General features: G+C 44.1%; 1 protein-coding gene and 1 pseudogene across 1 annotated transcript in view; one reads left to right on the top strand and one right to left on the bottom strand.

Moving 5' to 3' along the window:
• The window catches only part of LOC141047277 (uncharacterized), a 1035999-nt gene that overhangs the window by 120981 nt on the left and 895432 nt on the right, over window positions 1-19586 (top strand). The gene's annotated exons all lie outside the window — the stretch shown is intronic.
• On the bottom strand, window positions 10116-18090 carry LOC141047314 (uncharacterized; annotated as a pseudogene).

Raw genomic sequence — 19586 nt, 5'->3', positions numbered from 1 at the left:
GGCTCCCACCAGTTGTAGAGCCAATAAATATAGGGCTGGATGATGATTTAAATTAGTTTCAGGCCTAAAAACCGCTATTTGTCCATTTTGGTAGCCTCAGACAAAATATTTGCAGACGGATGTCAACCGGATGCTTAGATGCGATTTAAATCGCATCATCGCAGGAAAATCGGATGACAGACGGATCACTGTTCAGGAAACATTTATGCAATTTGGGTCTGTAAAAATCGGACAGATTTTTTTGTCGTTGTGTGCGACTCCGGCCTAATACAGGTTTCCTTGGTTCTCGTCATAGTTGGGTCGCTTTTATCTATTAGCGGAAAAGGATCAAAACCATTGTGATTTTTATAAGGAGACAACACAAAACCCCCTAAATATAACATTTCATAACAACCCCACAATCTGTGACTCTTCAGGGTAAATCGCTCTCTCACCATTGGATTAGAGCTGATACTATGAAGCTAAAGAGACTAAACAGACTTTCTGTCACCTCCATAAAGGGGCACTTTCCCGTGTTTGTCAGAACTGTCCGAGGATTATTAGTGGTGATAGTTTCCCCCCAATTAGAAGGGACACCTGTGGATATTGGGGTCTTTACCTGCTACAGTTCTGCTGTGGAGACTCCACCTGCAGAGCCGCACTCCACAAACAGAATAATGGAGCCTCCAGCACCGACCTCCACCCGCAGAGCCACACTCCACATAGAGAATAATGGAGCCTCCAGCACCGACCTCCACCCGCAGAGCCACACTCCACATAGAGAATAATGGAGCCTCCAGCACCGACCTCCACCCGCAGAGCCGCACCCCACATAGAGAATAATGGAGCCTCCGGCACCGACCTCCACCCGCAGAGCCGCACTCCACATAGAGAATAATGGAGCCTCCAGCACCGACCTCCACCCGCAGAGCCGCACTCCACATAGAGAATAATGGAGCCTCCAGCACCGACCGCCACCCGCAGAGCCGCACTCCACATAGAGAATAATGGAGCCTCCAGCACCGACCTCCACCCGCAGAGCCACACTCCACATAGAGAATAATGGAGCCTCCAGCACCGACCTCCACCCGCAGAGCCGCACCCCACATAGAGAATAATGGAGCCTCCGGCACCGACCTCCACCCGCAGAGCCGCACTCCACATAGAGAATAATGGAGCCTCCAGCACCGACCTCCACCCGCAGAGCCGCACTCCACATAGAGAATAATGGAGCCTCCAGCACCGACCGCCACCCGCAGAGCCGCACCCCACATAGAGAATAATGGAGCCTCCAGCACCGACCTCCACCCGCAGAGCCGCACTCCACATAGAGAATAATGGAGCCTCCAGCACCGACCTCCACCCGCAGAGCCGCACTCCACATAGAGAATAATGGAGCCTCCAGCACCGACCTCCACCCGCACTCCACATACAGAATAATGGAGCCTCCGGCACCGACCTCCACCCGCACTCAGTAATGGGGACTCTCCACCACTTACCTCCACCCGCAGAGCCGCACTCCACATATATGGCCGCTCTGTGCGCACAGGACCTGTGATGAGGTCACAGGAGGGGAGGAGTCAGGGGTCACATGATCTCCGGAGTGCAGACGCTACATGGAGACTTCTCCTCAGTCAGTGACCTTCCCGTCATTATTCCTCCTCACTACTGGCACAATTACCCCGTGCCGCCTTTTCTACACAGTGTTGTGTGTGGAATGTAACGTGTGATTTCTCTGGAGACAAATAGACCCCACACATGAGGGAATTATCACCAGTTACCGGACGGCTACTATATGGCGGCATATGATTGTGCTATCGACTCCACATCAGGAGCTAAGGTTACTCCAGTCTTAACCGCTAGGAACAGCGTAGCAGGAAAGACGTCCTTTGGATCTAGAAGCTGAATACTATGAGACCACAGTGGCTCAAGGAAATGACAGATATTTTATTTAAAAAATTACTAAATATTAACTATTGAACATCTTAACATCCCATTTAATACTAGTTTTTATGAGGTTATTTATAATGATATTTTTATAATTTGAGATGAGCATGGATATGGCCCCCCAGTCTGGAAATAGCAGCCCACAGCAGCCCAGAAAAGGCGCATCTATTATTTGTCTGGCTCTTTCCACTTACCCTGTGGTGGTGGCAAGTGGGGTTCATATTTGTGGGGTTGATGTCACCTCTCTGTTGTCTGGTGACATCACATCCATGGACTAGATATGGAGAGGTGTCTATCCATTACTAGTCCTATAGTTACCTGGTAAATGAAGACACAGCCCCAGAATAAAGTATTTTATTTGAAATAAAAACAAAACACACTTTTCTATTTTTATTTATAAATAATAAATACACTTATACTCACCTAGCGCCCATTCCATTGAAGCTTTAGTCTCTTGTAATAAAACAAAAATAAAAAAACAACCATATCCCCATTTGTCCGTCGTCTTGTTCCACGTCGTAATCCATGTCTGGGGATAAACATTTTTCAACCTGGATGGTGCCAAGATATGCCCGTCCAGGCTGAGAGCCACTGGGAGAATGTGCTGCTGCGAGCGCAGCATCAATGGCTAGCGGTGACATCGAGGTTACCGCTGTTCATCGAGGCTGCGTGGGATGGAGGAATGGTTAGCTACATGGATGAGGGATGGATGGATGAGGGATGTGTAACAACCCTGCTGGCATCACTGCATGGCCTCCCATCCCTCACACACCAACTTACTCACTGCTCCAGGCCTTGCTGTGTGTTCTGTCCGCTGCCAGCTCCAAGCAGTATGCCTCCTGCTCCCTGCCTGCTCTCTGTATGCTCCCTGGCTGTGTGCATAAGGGGACTGCGCCAGAACACTCTGGTTCTTATGGAATTAGGGTGCACCTGTCTAATGTGTCCCTGACCAATTAGCAAGAGGCTTCTAGTATTTTAGTTGCTCCACCTGGTGGCAGCTGTCTGAGCAAAGCTTTAACTCAGTGTCTTGTTGCTGAGTAAGCCAGGTCCTGTCCTATGTTTCACCTTCTCTGGAGGCTTTATTCCTAGTCTCTGTACCTTGCCTAGTACCTCTGTCCGCCCTCCAGGAGGCAGAATATCTCTATCTTTGTACTATAGTTTCTTACCTTGCCTTGTACCTCTCTGTCCACCCTCCAGGAGGCAGAATATCCTGATCCCTTGGCTATTGTTCCTTGCCTTGCTTTGCATGTGTCCTCTCTGCCCACCAGGAGGAAGTAGATCTGGCTCCCTGTGTCTTTGTCCCTGTACCTTGTCTCATACCATTACCTTGTCTGAACTTAGTCCTACCTCTGCTTGTGTTCCGTACTCTCATGACTCTGCCTGTACTTCGTGCTCTTGCGGTGCTGCCTGCTCCGCACTCTTGCAGCCCTGCCTGTACTCCGCACACTTGCGGCTCTGCCTGTACTCCGCACTCTTGCGGGTCTGCCTGTTCCGCACTCTTGCGCCTCTGCTTGTTCTCCGCACCCTTGCGGTTCTGCTTCTGCAAAGACTCTTGCTGTTAATCGCAGCTCCTCACCACAGCCTTGCAGTTCTCCACCTCCTGTGTGAACAGGTTTCTACCTGTTCCTTCATGCACCACTCCTTCCTGCCTGTGTCCCTGTGCCTTTTGAGTCAGCCGAGCCTGCCTGCCCTGTGTCTCAGCCGTGCTCTACGGCCCTGTGTGTCAGCCATGCTGCCTGCCCTGTGTCTCAGCCGTGCCCGCCTGCCCTCTGTCTCAGCCATGCCTGCCTGCCCTGTGTCTCAGCCGTGCCCACATGCAAGTCTGCTACTTCTGCCCATCAACAATACCATCTCCCCAAGTGGTATCAGCAGCCACAGCCAGACACCACCCTGGAGTGGCACCTGGCAGCTGCCTGCTGCACAAGCCTGACCTCATTATCAGAGGCTCCAGTGTCTTAGTCACACCCCTTCCAGGGTTGTCTGGTTTGTGGCACAGTGGGGCCACAACCCCCTGGCTCGCGCCCACCAGTCAGGGCGTGAGTGTGACAAAATGGATGAATGGCTGAATGGATGGTTGAGGGAAGGATGGTTGAGGGATGGATGGATTAGGGATGAGGGATAACAGATGGATGGATGAGGGATAGATGGATGGAGGGATGTATGGAGGTTTGATTGGATAGATAGCTGGATGAGGGATGGATGATGGATGGATGAGTAGTGGCTGGATGGAGGGATGGCTGGAATCCATAGTGTCCCACGCCGTAATCCATCTGTACGACATGTGCTCTTCAGCATGAATGGTGGCATCATGTGACTGTTTATGCTAAAAAGCAAGAAAGAATGAACTGCATCGAGCGGGTCCCTGAACTATGGTGACTACTGCTAGCACAATGATAAAAACTCTCACTGTGCAGCGGTGAGTTAACAAAAAATTTCTACTGGTGAACTCACCGCTGTACCGTGAGACTGTGAGAGTGGTGATCCCACCGAGGTCACCGCACTTCATTGTCACGGCTGGGAACACAGCCTCAGTGACCTGTGGTAACCTCAATGATAAGAAAATAGGGGGGAAGCCAGCACTGCTTAAGGCTAGAACGCATAAATTGAAGTGCACATGCACATAATATCCGACTGTATTCAAAAATGAGATATTTAGCAAAAAAATTGATCAATTTAATTGAGCCACCCCGCCGCGCCAAGGCAATCTCATGTGGGGGGTCCTGGTTGGCCTTCATCTGCACTTGCTTCATCTGGCTTCATGGGAGCGATCCAGCAATGTTCAGGTACAGATTGCACTTGATGTGGTCATGCTCTTAGGAGGCCGTAATGGCACAGTATTTATTATAAATATAGAGAATAACCTTAAGCAGTGCTGGCTTCCCCCCCTATTTTCTTGTTGTTGGTTTGTGGCTCACCACCACTGCTGCCGTGCACACTTGGCTATGTCCGCTTCAAATTTTTCTGTGTTCATTATGATGGATCTAGGCTGCTGTGCACACACACGACAGCCCCGCCCTGCCCCAAGCTTTATTTAATTGTGCACCTGTGTCTGGGCCAACATCGCCCTTCATCTATGTTTGCTGGTTGGGCAATGTGTGGAGGTCAATCCTGATATGTCTGTGTTCAGACCTGGTTGGCCTTCATCTGCACTTGCTTCATGTGGCTTCATGGGAGCGATCCAGCAATGTTCAGGTACAGATTGCACTTGATGTGGTCATGCTCTTAGGAGGCCGTAATGGCACAGTATTTATTATAAATATAGAGTAGGACCCCCCACATGAGATTGCCTTGGCGCGGCGGGGTGGCTCAATTGAATTGATCAATTTTTTTGCTAAATATCTCATTTTTGAATACAGCTGGATATTATGTGCATATGCACTTCAATTTATGTGTTCTAACCTTAAGCAGTGCTGGCTTCCCCCCCCCATTAACCTCAATGATGCCACTGCTAGTCACTGATCCTGCGCTCGCAGCAGCCAATTCCCCAGTGGTTCCCAGCCTATATGGTCATATCTTGGCACTGTCCAAGTTGAAATCTGTTTATCCCCAGACATGGATTACGGAGTGGGAGAGAAAGTCGGACAGGTGAGGGATATTGTTGTTTTTTTGTTTTTTTTTATAGGAGACGTTGGCTTTAGTGGAATTGGGCGTTAGGTGAGTATTTTTGTTGTGTGAAGCCAGCTTAATATGTGTATGTCTGATTTTATTTTTATTGTTTTATTTTGAATGGGGCGAAAGGGGGGTGATTTGAACTTTTATATTTTTTTATTTTGTTCATATTTTTAAAAACATGCGCAGATGGAGATCTCGGCACCAAGATCTCGGGAGATGAGATCTCAGTGCTGAGATCTTATCTCTTGGGATCTTGGTGCTGAGATCTCCATCAGTGCATGCGCTGCCCCCGGCGGCCATTTTCCCGGAGTCTACCCCACAAGAAACCATGGAACTGCCGGGGCTCTTGCTTTTCACAAAATGTCAGCAGAGCCCTAGCAGCACCGGAGACATCTGCAGCAGCACCGCTGGACACCCCCCCAAATTTTGGGGAAAAAAGTGCGTCTTATAATCCGAAAAAGACAGTATATTTATATATACTGTATATACAGTATATATATATTTGCTATTGAACCCTTTCTAGGCCCGGGTGGCGAGCATTTATATTGGTATATGGTCTCCTTCCTGGTATGTGCTGCTTCCATCCTACGCCCTAATCTTGTCATGTGCTGCTACCATCTTGCACCCTCATCCTGTCATATGCGGCTCCATCCTGCGCCGCTTTCCTCTCATGTGCAGCCCTCATCCTGCGCCCTCATCCTATTTTGTGTGCCTCCATCTTGTCATGTGCTACTCTTCCTGTGCCGTCATCCTGTCATGTGCTCCCATCATGCGCCCGAATCCTGTCATGTGGCACTCCTAGCCTTATATTATTTCAATAATTTCCGCCCACCAACAAAATGACGCCTGAAGTGCACTATAGCATGCGCCATTTCCGACAGAGTATTCATGTCCTGGCCTCCGGCCCGAAGAGACCCAGAGGCAGTACTGGATAGGTAAGTTGTTGTGCCAGAGATTGCAGTATGTGTTCAGTGCTTACGCAAATCGCGATCTCCTGGGCCACAATCCTCATCCCTGGATGCGTAACTCTGTGGGGTCCAGACTGCGCAGGCGCGTCGCACAGTCTATAAAGGCTTCGGCCAGAGTGACGCTCCTAACATTATATTATAGATATATAGATACCCCAAGCGTTGGAATCAGAGGAGTATATACCATACACTTACTGTTAGTTCTCCAATAACCGGCCTTTTAGTGGTAACAGCTGTAGCTTCATCCATTAATCCTAGGCCAATCGTGTAATTGTCCTGAATGTTGAATATAAATTATTCATATGAACCACAAGGAATGCAACGCTTAACATGAAGTGGGAGAATGGAGAGAGTCACTGACCCAACACATTATGCCACAGCAATGTAGCTTCCTCAGGGGTAAGAGTCTTTGTTGACGACACTAAACTATGTAGGTTATTAAAAACTGACGTGGACAGTACAATATTACAAAACAATCTTGTTAAGATGTCTGAATGGTTGATGAGATTTAATGTTAATAAATGTAGAATAATGCACCTAGGACAGAGTAATCCTATTGTTGCATGTACATTAATTGGGAGCATACTCAGGACTACAGAACAGGAGAAGGACTTCGGTATTCAAGTTACAGGTTAGCAGTGCAGCAGTACTCAATCAGCAACTGCAAAAGGAAACACAACTTTGGGGTGCATAAAGAGAGATGTGATCCCAATGTATTGTTACCCCTCAATTAATCACTTGTAAGGCAACATCATGGGATCCAACTTTAGGATCTACATTTTTAAAAGGTTATTCAGAAGCTAGAGGGACACCGAGTCACTTCTCACGGACTAGCCGTGAGTCAGGACAGACAAGGAGGTCGAGGTCAAAAGCCAGAAGGGTAAATTATAGATACGCCCCCTGATGAAGCAGAAGGGTGTAACATAAGTTGGGGCACCAGGACCACAGAATCACTCTAGTATGCACAATATGTAAGTTAATTCACTGCCATTTCATTATCATTTAAGCAAACAGCACCATTAGCTCAGTTAAACTAGATATATATACACTGCTCAAAAAAAAAGGGAATGCTAAAATACCACATCCTAGCTATCACTGAATAAAATATTCCAGTTGCAAATCTTTATTCATTGCACAGTGGAAAATCAAATTAAAGACTGATCCAACTTCAATGGAAATGCCTCTAGACAAGAAAATGATGCTCAGTAGTGTGTGTGGCCTCCACGTGCCTGTATGACCTCCCTACAACACCTGGGCATGCTCCTGATGAGGCGGTGCATGGTCTCCTGAGGGATCTCCTCCCAGACCTGGACTAAAGCATCCGCCAACTCCTGGACAGTCTGTGGTGCAATGTGACGTTGGTGGATGGTGCGAGACATGATGTCCCAGATGTGTTCAATCGGATTCAGGTGTGGGGAACGGGCGGGCCAGTCCGTAGCTTCAATGCCTTCATCTTGCAGGAACTGCTGACACACTCCAGCCACATGAGGTCTGTCATTGTCCTGCATTAGGAGGAACCCAAGGCCAACCACACCAGCATATGGTCTCACAAGGAGTCTGAGGATGTCATATCGGTACCTAATGGCAGTAAGGCTACCTCTGGCAAGCACAAGGAGGACTGTACGGCCCTCTAAAGAAATGCCACCCAACACCATTACTGACCCACTGCCAAATTGGTCATGCTGAAGGAAGCTGCAGGCAGCAGATCGCTCTCCATGGCATCTCCAGACTCTGTCACATGTGCTCAGTGTGAACCTGCTTTCATCTGTGAAGAGCACAGGGCGCCAGTGGCGAATTTGCCAATCCTGGTGTTCTGTGGCAAATGACAAGCGTCCTGCACAGTTTTGGGCTGTGAGCACAACCCCCATCAATGGACGTTGGGCACTCAGACCATTCACATGGACTCGGTTTCTGGCAGTGCTCCTCCTGTTCCTCCTTGCACAAAGGCTGAGGTAGCGGTCCTGCTGCGGGTTGTTGCTCTCCTACGGCCCCCTCCACGTCTCCTGGTGTACTGGCCTGTCTCTTGGTAGCACCTCCAGCCTCTGGCCACTATGCTGACAGACACAACAAACCTTCTTGCCACAGCTCGCATTGATGTGCCATCCTGGATGAGCTGCACTACTTGAGCCACTTGTGTGGGTTGTAGAGTCCATGTCATGCTACCACAAGTGTGAAAGCACAACCAACATTCAAAAGTGACCAAAACATCAGCCAGAAAGCATTGGTACTGAAATGTGGTCTATGGTCCCTACCCGCAGAACCACTCCTTTATTCAGTGTGTCTTGATAATTGCCAATAATTTCCATCTGTTGTTCATTCCATTTGCACAACAGCATGTGAAATTGATTGTCAAACAGTGTTGCTTCCTAAGTGGACAGTTTGATTTCACAGAAGTTTGATTTACTTGGAGTTATATTCTGTTGTTTAAGTGCACCAGGCAAATGTTTATGAAGGACATCAGGTCCAATCATAAAATCAGTTGACGTGTGACTGCGTGAAATTTTGTGGCTGTAGCTACGACGGTGCAGATGCCAATACATACATACACTTTTTCCCATTATGTAGATAGGGGCAAAATTGTTTGGTGAATTGGAACACGCAGGGTTAAAATTTCACCTCACAACATAGCCTATGACGCTCTCGGGGTGCAGACGTGTGACTGTGCAAAATTTTGTGGCTGTAGCTGCGACGGTGCGGATGCCAATCCCGGACATACATACATGCATACATACATACATACACACCCACACACACACATTGAGCTTTATATATTATATTATATATATATATATATATATATTTTTTTGCACCAGGCAAATGTTTATAAAGGACATCAGGTCCAATCATAAAATCAGTTTGCAGAAAACGTAAGATTTCTTATTGCTCTCCGGTTATCATTATGCAATCAGGATTAATATTTAACGCATTTTTTTGCACTATGCAAATATTTCAGCTAATGAGGTAGCGTTTGCATATATCTACATATTTTATTTTTACCATATTCTATATTATTCCTTGTTGGTCTGCATGTAGTTATATAACACAGCAGGTGGTCCTCCAGTGCATCTTTCTGTTGAATTTTATATATAACGTTAATTGTTTAATCTTTAATGTAGTTTAAGACTTTTTTTCAGACTCTATACACTCTTTTTCTTTGGAAGGTATCCATGTCTTTGGTGTGTCTATTAGGGTATGTACAAACGATCAGTAAATGCTGCCGGTTCGACATTGAATACTTGTGCAGCGTCCAACCCGCAGCCTCCAGCTGTTACAGCATAGTGGATAGGATTTCAAGATATCCCATGCCCAATATGTGTCCGGAGAAGCCGGTTGCTCACTGGCAGAGACGGATATGCAACGCGTCTCTCCAGATCGTAGCATGTCAATTTCTCTTACGGAGACGCAAATTCAGTGAACACATGCAGACTGACCTGTGTTCAATAGCTGGCAGCGCTTTGGAGAGCAAGCATGCACTTCGTCCAAAGCGCTGCCTGTTCTGGATCATCATCATCACATACCCTTATAGTTATTTATATATGCTCTATATGTTGATAGGCATGTTGGTAGAAAATGTAGTGACAAAAAAAATTAAAATTTGGTGGAGAACGGTTGAATTTAATGAACCTAGGTCTTTATTTAACCTATGTATCTATGAATCACTTGATGAGTTCCATCAGTGACGTCCGGGGTTTCTGAGGGTCCGGTGGCCTCTCGTAGAAGTGTGGATACTGTCATAGCTTGATTTGGAGATTCAATCATATGACCTGTTGCTGAATGGTTGGTTCTTCTGTCTGCTTTTATTGCCTCTTGAAATAATGATGGTTTCTGTTGTTTTTGCTTTCCTTTCTAGGTTTGCTCCTCTCCAACTATCATTTTCCCGTTGTGGTTTACCCTATCACATTCTGAGTAGGATTTTATATGTTCACCCTTTCCTTCACTGCATTTCCTTGCTGGCTATACCTCTTGGTGAATGCGTATTCAGGAGTTTCAGCCCTTCAGCTAAGTGGTTTACCCTGCTTGGTAAAATCCAGTTTCATTCTTGCAGTTTGTCTGTCTGATTTCCCTCCCAGCACCTTTTCCTTCTACTACTGTTAGGCTTCTGAGAGCTTATACTTGTTCCTTTTACTTTTGGATCTACTTAGCTTACCTTCTTTGCCCTGTATGAATGCGTTTTAGTTTTTTTTATATCTTACTTTGCACTTTCAATTCCCCTTGTTGACAGTGTGTTGCAGCTTTCCCTCTGGTTCCTCAGGTGGTAGGAGAAACCCTGCAATGGCCTAGTAGGGATTTAGGTCCGAGATGGTGTTTTTAGTTGTGAAGCTATGGTCTTTCTAATCTGTAGCGACCAGCTGGGTGCAGTTGTGGCATTCTCCAATGTGTGGGTTTTCCGGTGGCTATCAATATGCGCTCTCTCGTTAAACCGTTTCCCACATTCTGAACACGAAAAAGGCTTCTTCTTAGTGTGACTGCTCTGGTGTCTAACAAGATGTGATTTTGAGTTACCGTAAAAAAATCTCCCACATCCTAAAACAAGTTTCTCCTTGATGTTAGTTTTCTGATGTGCTTTAAGATATGATTTGTGTATAAAACATTTCCCACATTCTGAACATTAAACCAGCTTCTCGCCTGTGTGAGATCTTTGATGTCTAACAAGAATCCATTTCTGGTTAAAAGATTTTCCACATTCTGAACATGAAAAAGGCTTCTCCCCTGTGTGGATTCTCTGATGTTTAGTAAGAGTTGATTTCTGTGAAAAACATTTCCCACAATCTGAACATGAAAATGGCTTCTCCCCTGTGTGGGTTCTCTGATGTTTAGTAAGAGTTGATTTATCTGAAAAACATTTCCCACATTCTAAACATGAAAAAGGCTTCTCCCCTGTGTGAGTTCTCTGGTGGCTATTAAGATTCACTTTCTTGTTAAAATATTTCCCACATTCTGAACACGAAAAACACTTCTCTTGTCTGTGGGTTCTCTGGAGGCTATCAAGATTTGTTTTCCATTTAAAACATTTCCCACATTCTGAACATGAAAAAGGTTTCTCCCCTGTGTGAGTTCTCTGGTGACTAACAAGTTGTGATTTCAGGTTAAAACATTTCCCACACTTGGAACAATAAAATCTATTCTCCTCTGTCTGAACTTTCTGATGTTTAAAAAAAGACTTTTTGAGTGAACAACTATTTCCACATTCTGAATGTGAAAATGGCTGCTTTGCTTTTTGTTTTTTAATGATTATTTCGCGATTTTGATTTTCCTTAATAGTCAGTAATGAATCAGAAGACAGGACATGTTTCAATGGATCAGATGATAGGTCTTTGCAGTGAAGGGATGATGGTATATCTGGAGTAATGGAACTCACTTCAATTGTATCCTGTGGGATCTTTAGATCATCCGATTTAAAAACTGAAGATGTCAGCTGTCCATCTGATCTCCTGGTACAGTCACCTGCCAAGAATAAAAACAATTATAATTTTTTAATAAACTATCCTTGAAATGTATATATTTTTGTACATTAAAATGTTCTTAAAAATGGCAAATTACTGTATGTAAAAATATTGAATTATTCACCAAGACAATGACAGTTCACAGTCTAATAGAAAACCTCTTAGGATGAGCCAGTAGAGCGTGGTGTTCATTCTGCCTCCCAAATATGGAATAAAAAGCCACCAAACAATGTTATGTAGGCGAAAATAATACCAATAAAAACTTCTACTCATCCATCCAAAACAAGCCCCCACTCAGGTCCATCATCTGTCAGTGGAAAAAGGAGAGGTTCCCACATTATTAGTGTCCCAAAGGCTCTTGAAAACCAACATGGCTTCCATAAGCCTATCCAGCAATATCCATTCTCCGAAAGTCAAAACTCCCCCTCTCTTCTAAGCCTTGCTATGTGCCCAAACTGCATTTAGCATCAGTGTATTTGGCATTACTAAAGTGAGAAGAACCTACTTAATTTACAGTATGTGTGTCTCCTGGAGCACAATCTGGACATTATGTGTTGATTAATATAATTATATATTTGCAATTTTCACTCTCCAACATCCCCTAAGTGCAATTTTATGGAAAGTGGCTTGGAATCAAAAAAGTAACAACTGCTATAGATTATAACCCTCAGTGAATTAATTTCCAAAAGGAGTAACTTTATCTGGATTGCTATTACTCTGGTATTCTGCCATTATGTCATATTAAAACTTCTGCAATTGGTATGTACCATCTATACTGGGATCTGCTCCTGTGACGTCTGCCTTTGTCACCAGGAGCCGCCTTATTCATTTTGCAGGTGGCACTAGTGATGGAGGACACCTGGGAACCAGAAGCCCTGGGAGGCACAGGGTCTGTCCAGCCAATAAGATTAGGGTGCCTGAGATCAATAGTACCGCACTGTCTGGCAGTATGAGTGTGTGTGCTGTCCAGCTGAAGTAATCTGCTATTTTCTTCAGTCAATTGGAGAGCACCACATCCTTCTAAAGCTTGAAGCATATTGCCGGAATCTGCGAGATACAGCGTTGGCTTCCTCTGGTTCAGTCCTCTATGCTCAGGTCTCGGCTTGTGTATTTGTTTCCTGTTGTGACCGTGGACCGTTTACTGACTACTCTTGCGTCTTCTGATTTTGTATTTTCTCTACCCTCCTGGTTCTGACCCGGATACATGAATATTCTTTTTGCCATCTTACACCACAGAACAGCAGTTAAGACCCTTATTATTATTATTACATTTATGCATTATTTGCAGTATATTTTTTACTTTTTAGTTCAGGATATTTGTGTTCTTTGCTTTTTGTTTTCTCTGGTTAATGGTCATGTGTTAATATGCACTTACATTGTGCATACACATTAACTTACTTTTCTCAGTTCAGATTTGTTTTTTATTCATTTCATTGTGCATTCAGTGCATATATGGGTGTGACCGCCCTTTTTATGAGCTGGGAAAGCCATCCAGTCTGGCCTAAGCTGTTACTAGTGGTTCAGCCGCTCGATCCTTATTCACATTCACGTCACTTGGCAAGTGAAAAGGTTTTAAATACTAGAGTAGGACTGTCCCACAAGGGTTGCCATGACGTGGCGGGATGGCTTATGCATTATTTTGATCAAAATTATGTTTACTAAATACCCTTATTATTATTACTACCTTTATGCATTATTTGCAGTATATTTTTTACTTTTTAGTTCAGGATATTTGAGTGTTTTGCTTTTTGTTTTCTCTGGTATTCTAGGTATTGTCAGATTCAAGATAAGTTACAAATTATTTTCTAATGTCCATTTGTTTCCTATTCTCCTTTGTGAGGAATTCCAAAGTTATCACCACATAAAGTGACGCATGTCAGATCTGAAAAATGGGGCCTGGTAGGAACACAAAACTTTCTGGGGGAAGAGGTTAAATCAGAATATTTTGGGCGCTACGTAGTGTAGAGTAAAACTGAGTATAGACAATAACACATCTACTGAAATGATCAAACTCAACAATCTTCATCAGTCATAAATGAGTAGCTAGTGGTGAAACCTCTCTGTGGTCCGGTGGCTCTTAGCAATCTAAACTACTTAAACTATCGTAAGGGCCAATATTTTCTGTCAGATGAGTTTCAAGAAGAAATATTAGACAATTAAAGAGAACTGTGTATAATAGTGCAGAATTGAGGTGTCTGAAATTTAGATCTAAGGCATATGGAAGAGGTAATGGAGACCTTTTTTTTAGACTACTAGTGAGTTACAGACTCACATAAGTGACGCAGGATAATCCCACCACAGTCAAATTATCATACAGAAAAAAAGACTGTCACATTCTCAACAAGAGCGTATGTTTGGGGCAGAACTCCAACATTAAACTGGAGTTGTGCTTATTTATGGTGGACCATTAGAGCTACTATGAGTACTGACCTGAAGATTAGTATTAGTGCTCCCATTTGAAGAGAGATTGTGCAGTAATCTGAATTACTTATGATAGAAAACAATGGAATTTATGACGTGGAGTGAATCCATGAAACCAGGGCTTGAGCCATGCCAACACATCTCCTACAGAGTGGGCCATTTATATGGATACACCTAAATAAAATGGGAATGGTTGGTGATATCTACTTTCTGTCTGTGGCACATTAGTATATGAGAGGGGGAAAGTTTTTCGAGTTTTCGAGATGGGTGGTGACCATGGTGGCCATTTTGAAGTCGGCCATTTTGGATCCAACTTTATTTTTTCCAATGGGAAGAGGGTCATGTGTCATCAAACTTATCGTGAATTTCACAAGAAAAACAATGGTGAGCTTGGTTTTAACATAACTTTATTCTTTCTTGAGTTATTTACAAGTTTCTCTTTGTTTACAGCCACTGACATGTCACAGAGTTTAACACGTGAGGAGCGGATAGAAATTGTGTTGATGTCTGGTGAACGCAGTACCTGGACCATTGCAGCAGATTTCAATGCAAGACACCCTACGCAAGAAAACTGTCACCATTCCCATTTTATTTAGGTGTATCCATATAAATGGCCCACCCTGTATATTACAGCCATCAGCCACGCACAGCTTAGAGATATATCATGGCTCAGGTGTAATGTATTTTATGTAGTTTATCAAAATCCTGTTTGTAGTCAATTTTAAAAGAGATTGAAAAGTCAGAATAAAGGGAAACTCTGTTGTTCTTGTACAGAAATTCACACTTGGACCTCACTGCACATTTAATGTTGTCGGTCATAAAAGCAAAGTTTGGCCAGAAAGACTGGACCTGGTCTTGTAGGGACCATATGAGACATTCAGCAGCACAGAAGGGAGAGAAGGTAGATTCATCCAATAAGATCTCAGGGATCTAGGAAGCCAACAGCATCATTACCCTCCACTTTCTCTTACAGACACATCTTAATACTTTTCTTCCAAATGATTTTCTAACTTGTCAGCACATTCTACATAAGCTGTCATTTAGTTTTGTAGTTCTGGACAGGTAAGACTCAGCATTTTAAAATTTCAGGGTTAGTTGGATCCACCAGGTTGTAAAAGGGCTTTCACAATGATACAAAGTTATTTGAACATTTTTGGATGAAAAAGAATGTTATGCTCTTGCGGCAAAATGGTGATCAAAAGGTTTGTGAAACGGCCGGACTACAACGGTGACTGAGAAGAATCTGTAACATCAATGCATTTAGTGGTTACTACTCACCTGGGTAGTCATATGTAGGAATCTCCTCTTTACACCGCTCATCACCCCTCACATATGTCTCTGTTGTATTAATATGTGTCAGATCTTCACCCTGAAACAAATATTGTAAAAGTCACAGACAGATGGAGAAGTCACATCTATGATCAGCTCTAATCCTGCCATCTCCACCGTTCTCATTACACAAGCATAAAACATATAATACTGGTGGATAAAACAAGACTGAGCACAAGACCTTCACAGCCGTCTACACATCATAGGGGAGATCTCCTGACACCTTCTCTCCATCTACCTGATGATCCTGAGGAACATTGGGATCTTCTTGTTTACAATCCTGTGGAAGAAGTGGACGGGGACACCTCTCTGGTGTTGTCCTCTTACTGAATAGATCTGCAGGAAACACATACAGGGACTGAATTCATTCTCTACATACAGATAATTATAGGCTGTGTGTATTTAGTCCTGTCTATTACCTGATGATGTGAGGGGTTGAGAAACCTCCATCATGACATCCTTGTACACATCTTTATGTCCTTCTAAATACTCCCACTCCTCCATGGAGAAATAGACGGCAACATCCTGACACCTTATAGGAACCTGACACATACAATGATACCGTCATCTCCAATCCCTTCATAGTGTTACTGTATAATGTCCCAGCATTCCCAGCGGTGTCACCTCTCCAGTCAGCAGCTCAAGCATCTTGTAGGTGAATTCTAGGATCTTCTGGTGATTGATGTCCTCATGTATCAGTGGGAGAAGTGGAGGCCCCGTGATTGGGCTCAGGGGTCTTCCCCATCCCTCAGACACAGGGTCCTGACAGCGCTCACTAGAGGTCTTCTTCACTACTGTGTAGTCCTGGTTATGGAGAGACACATTAATAAACCTCACTACAGACATTTCCAGAGTCCTCACCTCTCCAGTTCTGTCCATCTGTTATTCCCATAGATAAGAATGATGTAATGTGACGTCATCAGAATCTCTCACCTCTCCAGTAAGCCGGAAGAGGATCTCTAGGGTGAGGTGTAATATCCCCTCCGCCATCTTGTCTCTGTCCATATCCATCCTTGAGGGGTAATTCAGAAAAATTCTCTTATATAGAAGATCTTCACTTAGAGGATCCGATATTGTAGAGACCTGAATGAGAAGATGAGCCGATGTAATATCATAAAAATTATGTGTAATAATACAATTACTGGAGATAATGAAACATATCAGGAGATAGAATGTGTAGATGTTGAAATGTTGTATTCTCTAGTCTTGTAGTGACTGGAACACAAGTTGAATTGCTGACTTGGACATCTCCTTCATGCTCCCAATCACTGGCTATGTTACTCACTGATTCGGCAACTGATTGTCTGTAGGAATCACAAATTCATTGGGACTGACCAGGAAATATAGAGATTGGCGGGGAATCTAGCAGCAATGGTATTTTTATTATTTTACAACATTCTGCGTTCTTCCCTGACATCTACTAATAAAACCTATATATTTAGGCCACAGACAACAAGCAGTTTCTTCCTCGGAGTCGGCAGCTGAATACGTTCCTCATAGACTCATCTTCCATAACGCTAATTCTCGTCTCATTACCGACACTGGAATCGGCATTAGCAATACTGCAGGAGATATTCATTACACGGGACAGGAGAAATAACTACTTCATGATGAGGACGACATCTTCATCTTCTACTACTGCTCTAGAAACATATTTGGCCAGAGTCCGTCACGGACTCCATCCCCACCGGCCGTCTACATGAATGTTTCCCGTCTTCCCCGCTCTGTCATCTTCTATCACGTTAGATCTCAGCTCTGAGTCACACACAGAAGTTTGAGGCTTTTATAAAAGCTTCTTTGTTTCCACAAACACCAAGAACAGAAATTATCTGATCCCAAAGTCTCCATGTACAGTGATTTTTTTCTCTGGCTATGATGTTTTTTGGAGGCACTTTACCGTTGGCTTCCAAATATAACATGAAAAACATTATACTGTATATGGGGCCAAGTAAGAGGCCCCGTACTATGAGAGTAATACAGGTTTCCTTGGTTCTCGTGTTTCATAGTTGGGTCGTTTGTATCAATCAGCGGAAAAGGAACAAAACCATTGTGATTCTTATAAGGAGACAACACAGAACCCCCTAAATATAACATTTTATACCAACCCCACAATCTGTGACTCTTCAGGGTAAATCGCTCTCTCACCATTGGATTAGAGCTGATACTATGAAGCTAAAGAGACTAAACAGACTTTCTGTCACCTCCATAAAGGGGCACTTTCCCGTGTTTGTCAGAACTGTCCGAGGATTATTAGAGGTGATAGTTTCCCCCCAATTAGAAGGGACACCTGTGGATATTGGGGTCTTTACCTGCTACAGTCCTGGTGTGGAGCCTCCACCCACAGAGCCGCACTCCACATATATGGCTGCTCTGTGCGCACAGGACCTGTGATGAGGTCACAGGAGGGGAGGAGTCAGGGGTCACATGATCAGGGCCTCAGTTACCGGACCTCTACTCTATGGCGGCATATGATCTTTTGGATCTAGAAGCTGAATACTATTTCTATGAGACCACAATGGCTCAATGAAATGACAGTTTATTTAAAAAATTACTAAATATTTATTAAATATTGAACATTTTTAACATCCCATTTAATACTAGTTTTTATTTGGTTATTTATAATATTTTTATAATTTGAGATGGGCGAACCCATAAAGTAAAGTTCGGCGTTCCTCCTGAACACCAGGTGTTTGTCGCGCTGTTATGCACATGACAGAGTGGCAAACACTTCTTCTGATCAGCGGTAAAGCCAGCGTCTGTGCTCTAAATAAATAATTTAAAAAAAAGGCCTGGGTTCCCCTGTATGTTTGATAACCAGCCAGACAAAACTGACAGCTGGGGGCTGCAACCCTCAGCTGTCAGCTTCAGCAAGGTTGGTTGTCAAGAATAGATGGGTCCCCATGCTGTTTTTTAAATAATTTAAATAAATAAAATAAAAAAAAAAACGGGTTTGGATCCTCCCCATTTATGAAAACCAGCCTACCTAAAGCTGACATCTGGAGGCTGCTATTCTCAGGCTGGTAAGGAGCCATGGATATTGCGCCCCCAGCCTGAAAATACCAGCCCGCAGCAGCCCAGAAAAGGCACATCTATTAGATGCGCCAATTATGGCGCTTTGTCTGGCTCTTTCCACTTACTCTGTGGCGGTGGCAAGTGGGGTTCATATTTGTAGGGTTGATGTCACCTCTCTATTGTCTAGTGACATCACATCCACAGATTAGTAATGGAGAGGTATCTATAAGGCACCTATCCATTACTAGTCCTATAGTTACCTGGTAAATAAAGACATAGCCAGAATAAAGTCTTTTATTTGAAATAAAAACAAAACACACTTTTTATTTAAAAATAATAAATACACTTATACTCACCTAGCGCCCATTCCATTGAAGCTTTGGTCTCTTGTAATAAAACAAAAATAAAAAAACAACCATATCCCTCACTTGTCCATCGTCTTGTCCCTTGTCGTAATCCATGTCTGGGGATAAACAGTTTTCAACCTGGATGGTGCCAAGATATGCCCGTCCAGGCTGAGAGCCACTGGGAGAATGTGTTGCTGCGAGTGCAGCATCAATGGCTAGCGGTGACATCGAGATTACCGCTGTTCATCGAGTCTGCATGGGAAGGAGGAATGGCTAACTGGATGGATGAGGGATAGATGGATGGATGGATGAATGGATGAGGGATGGATGAATGGCTGGATGGATGGTTGAAGGATGGATAGTTGAGGGATGGATGATGAGGGATGGATGGATTACGGATGAGGGATAACGGATTGATGGATGGATGATGGATAGATGAATGAGGGACAGATGGAGGTATGACTGGATGGATAGCTGGATGAGAGATGGATGGATGAGAGGTGGATGGATGAGGAGTGGCTGGATGG

This window comes from Dendrobates tinctorius, unplaced genomic scaffold, assembly GCF_039654945.1.
Source record: "Dendrobates tinctorius isolate UK_male_01 unplaced genomic scaffold, ASM3965494v1 ptg000126l, whole genome shotgun sequence".
In the NCBI taxonomy this organism is placed as follows: domain Eukaryota; kingdom Metazoa; phylum Chordata; class Amphibia; order Anura; family Dendrobatidae; genus Dendrobates; species Dendrobates tinctorius.
This window is presented reverse-complemented; position numbering and strand designations above follow the sequence as displayed.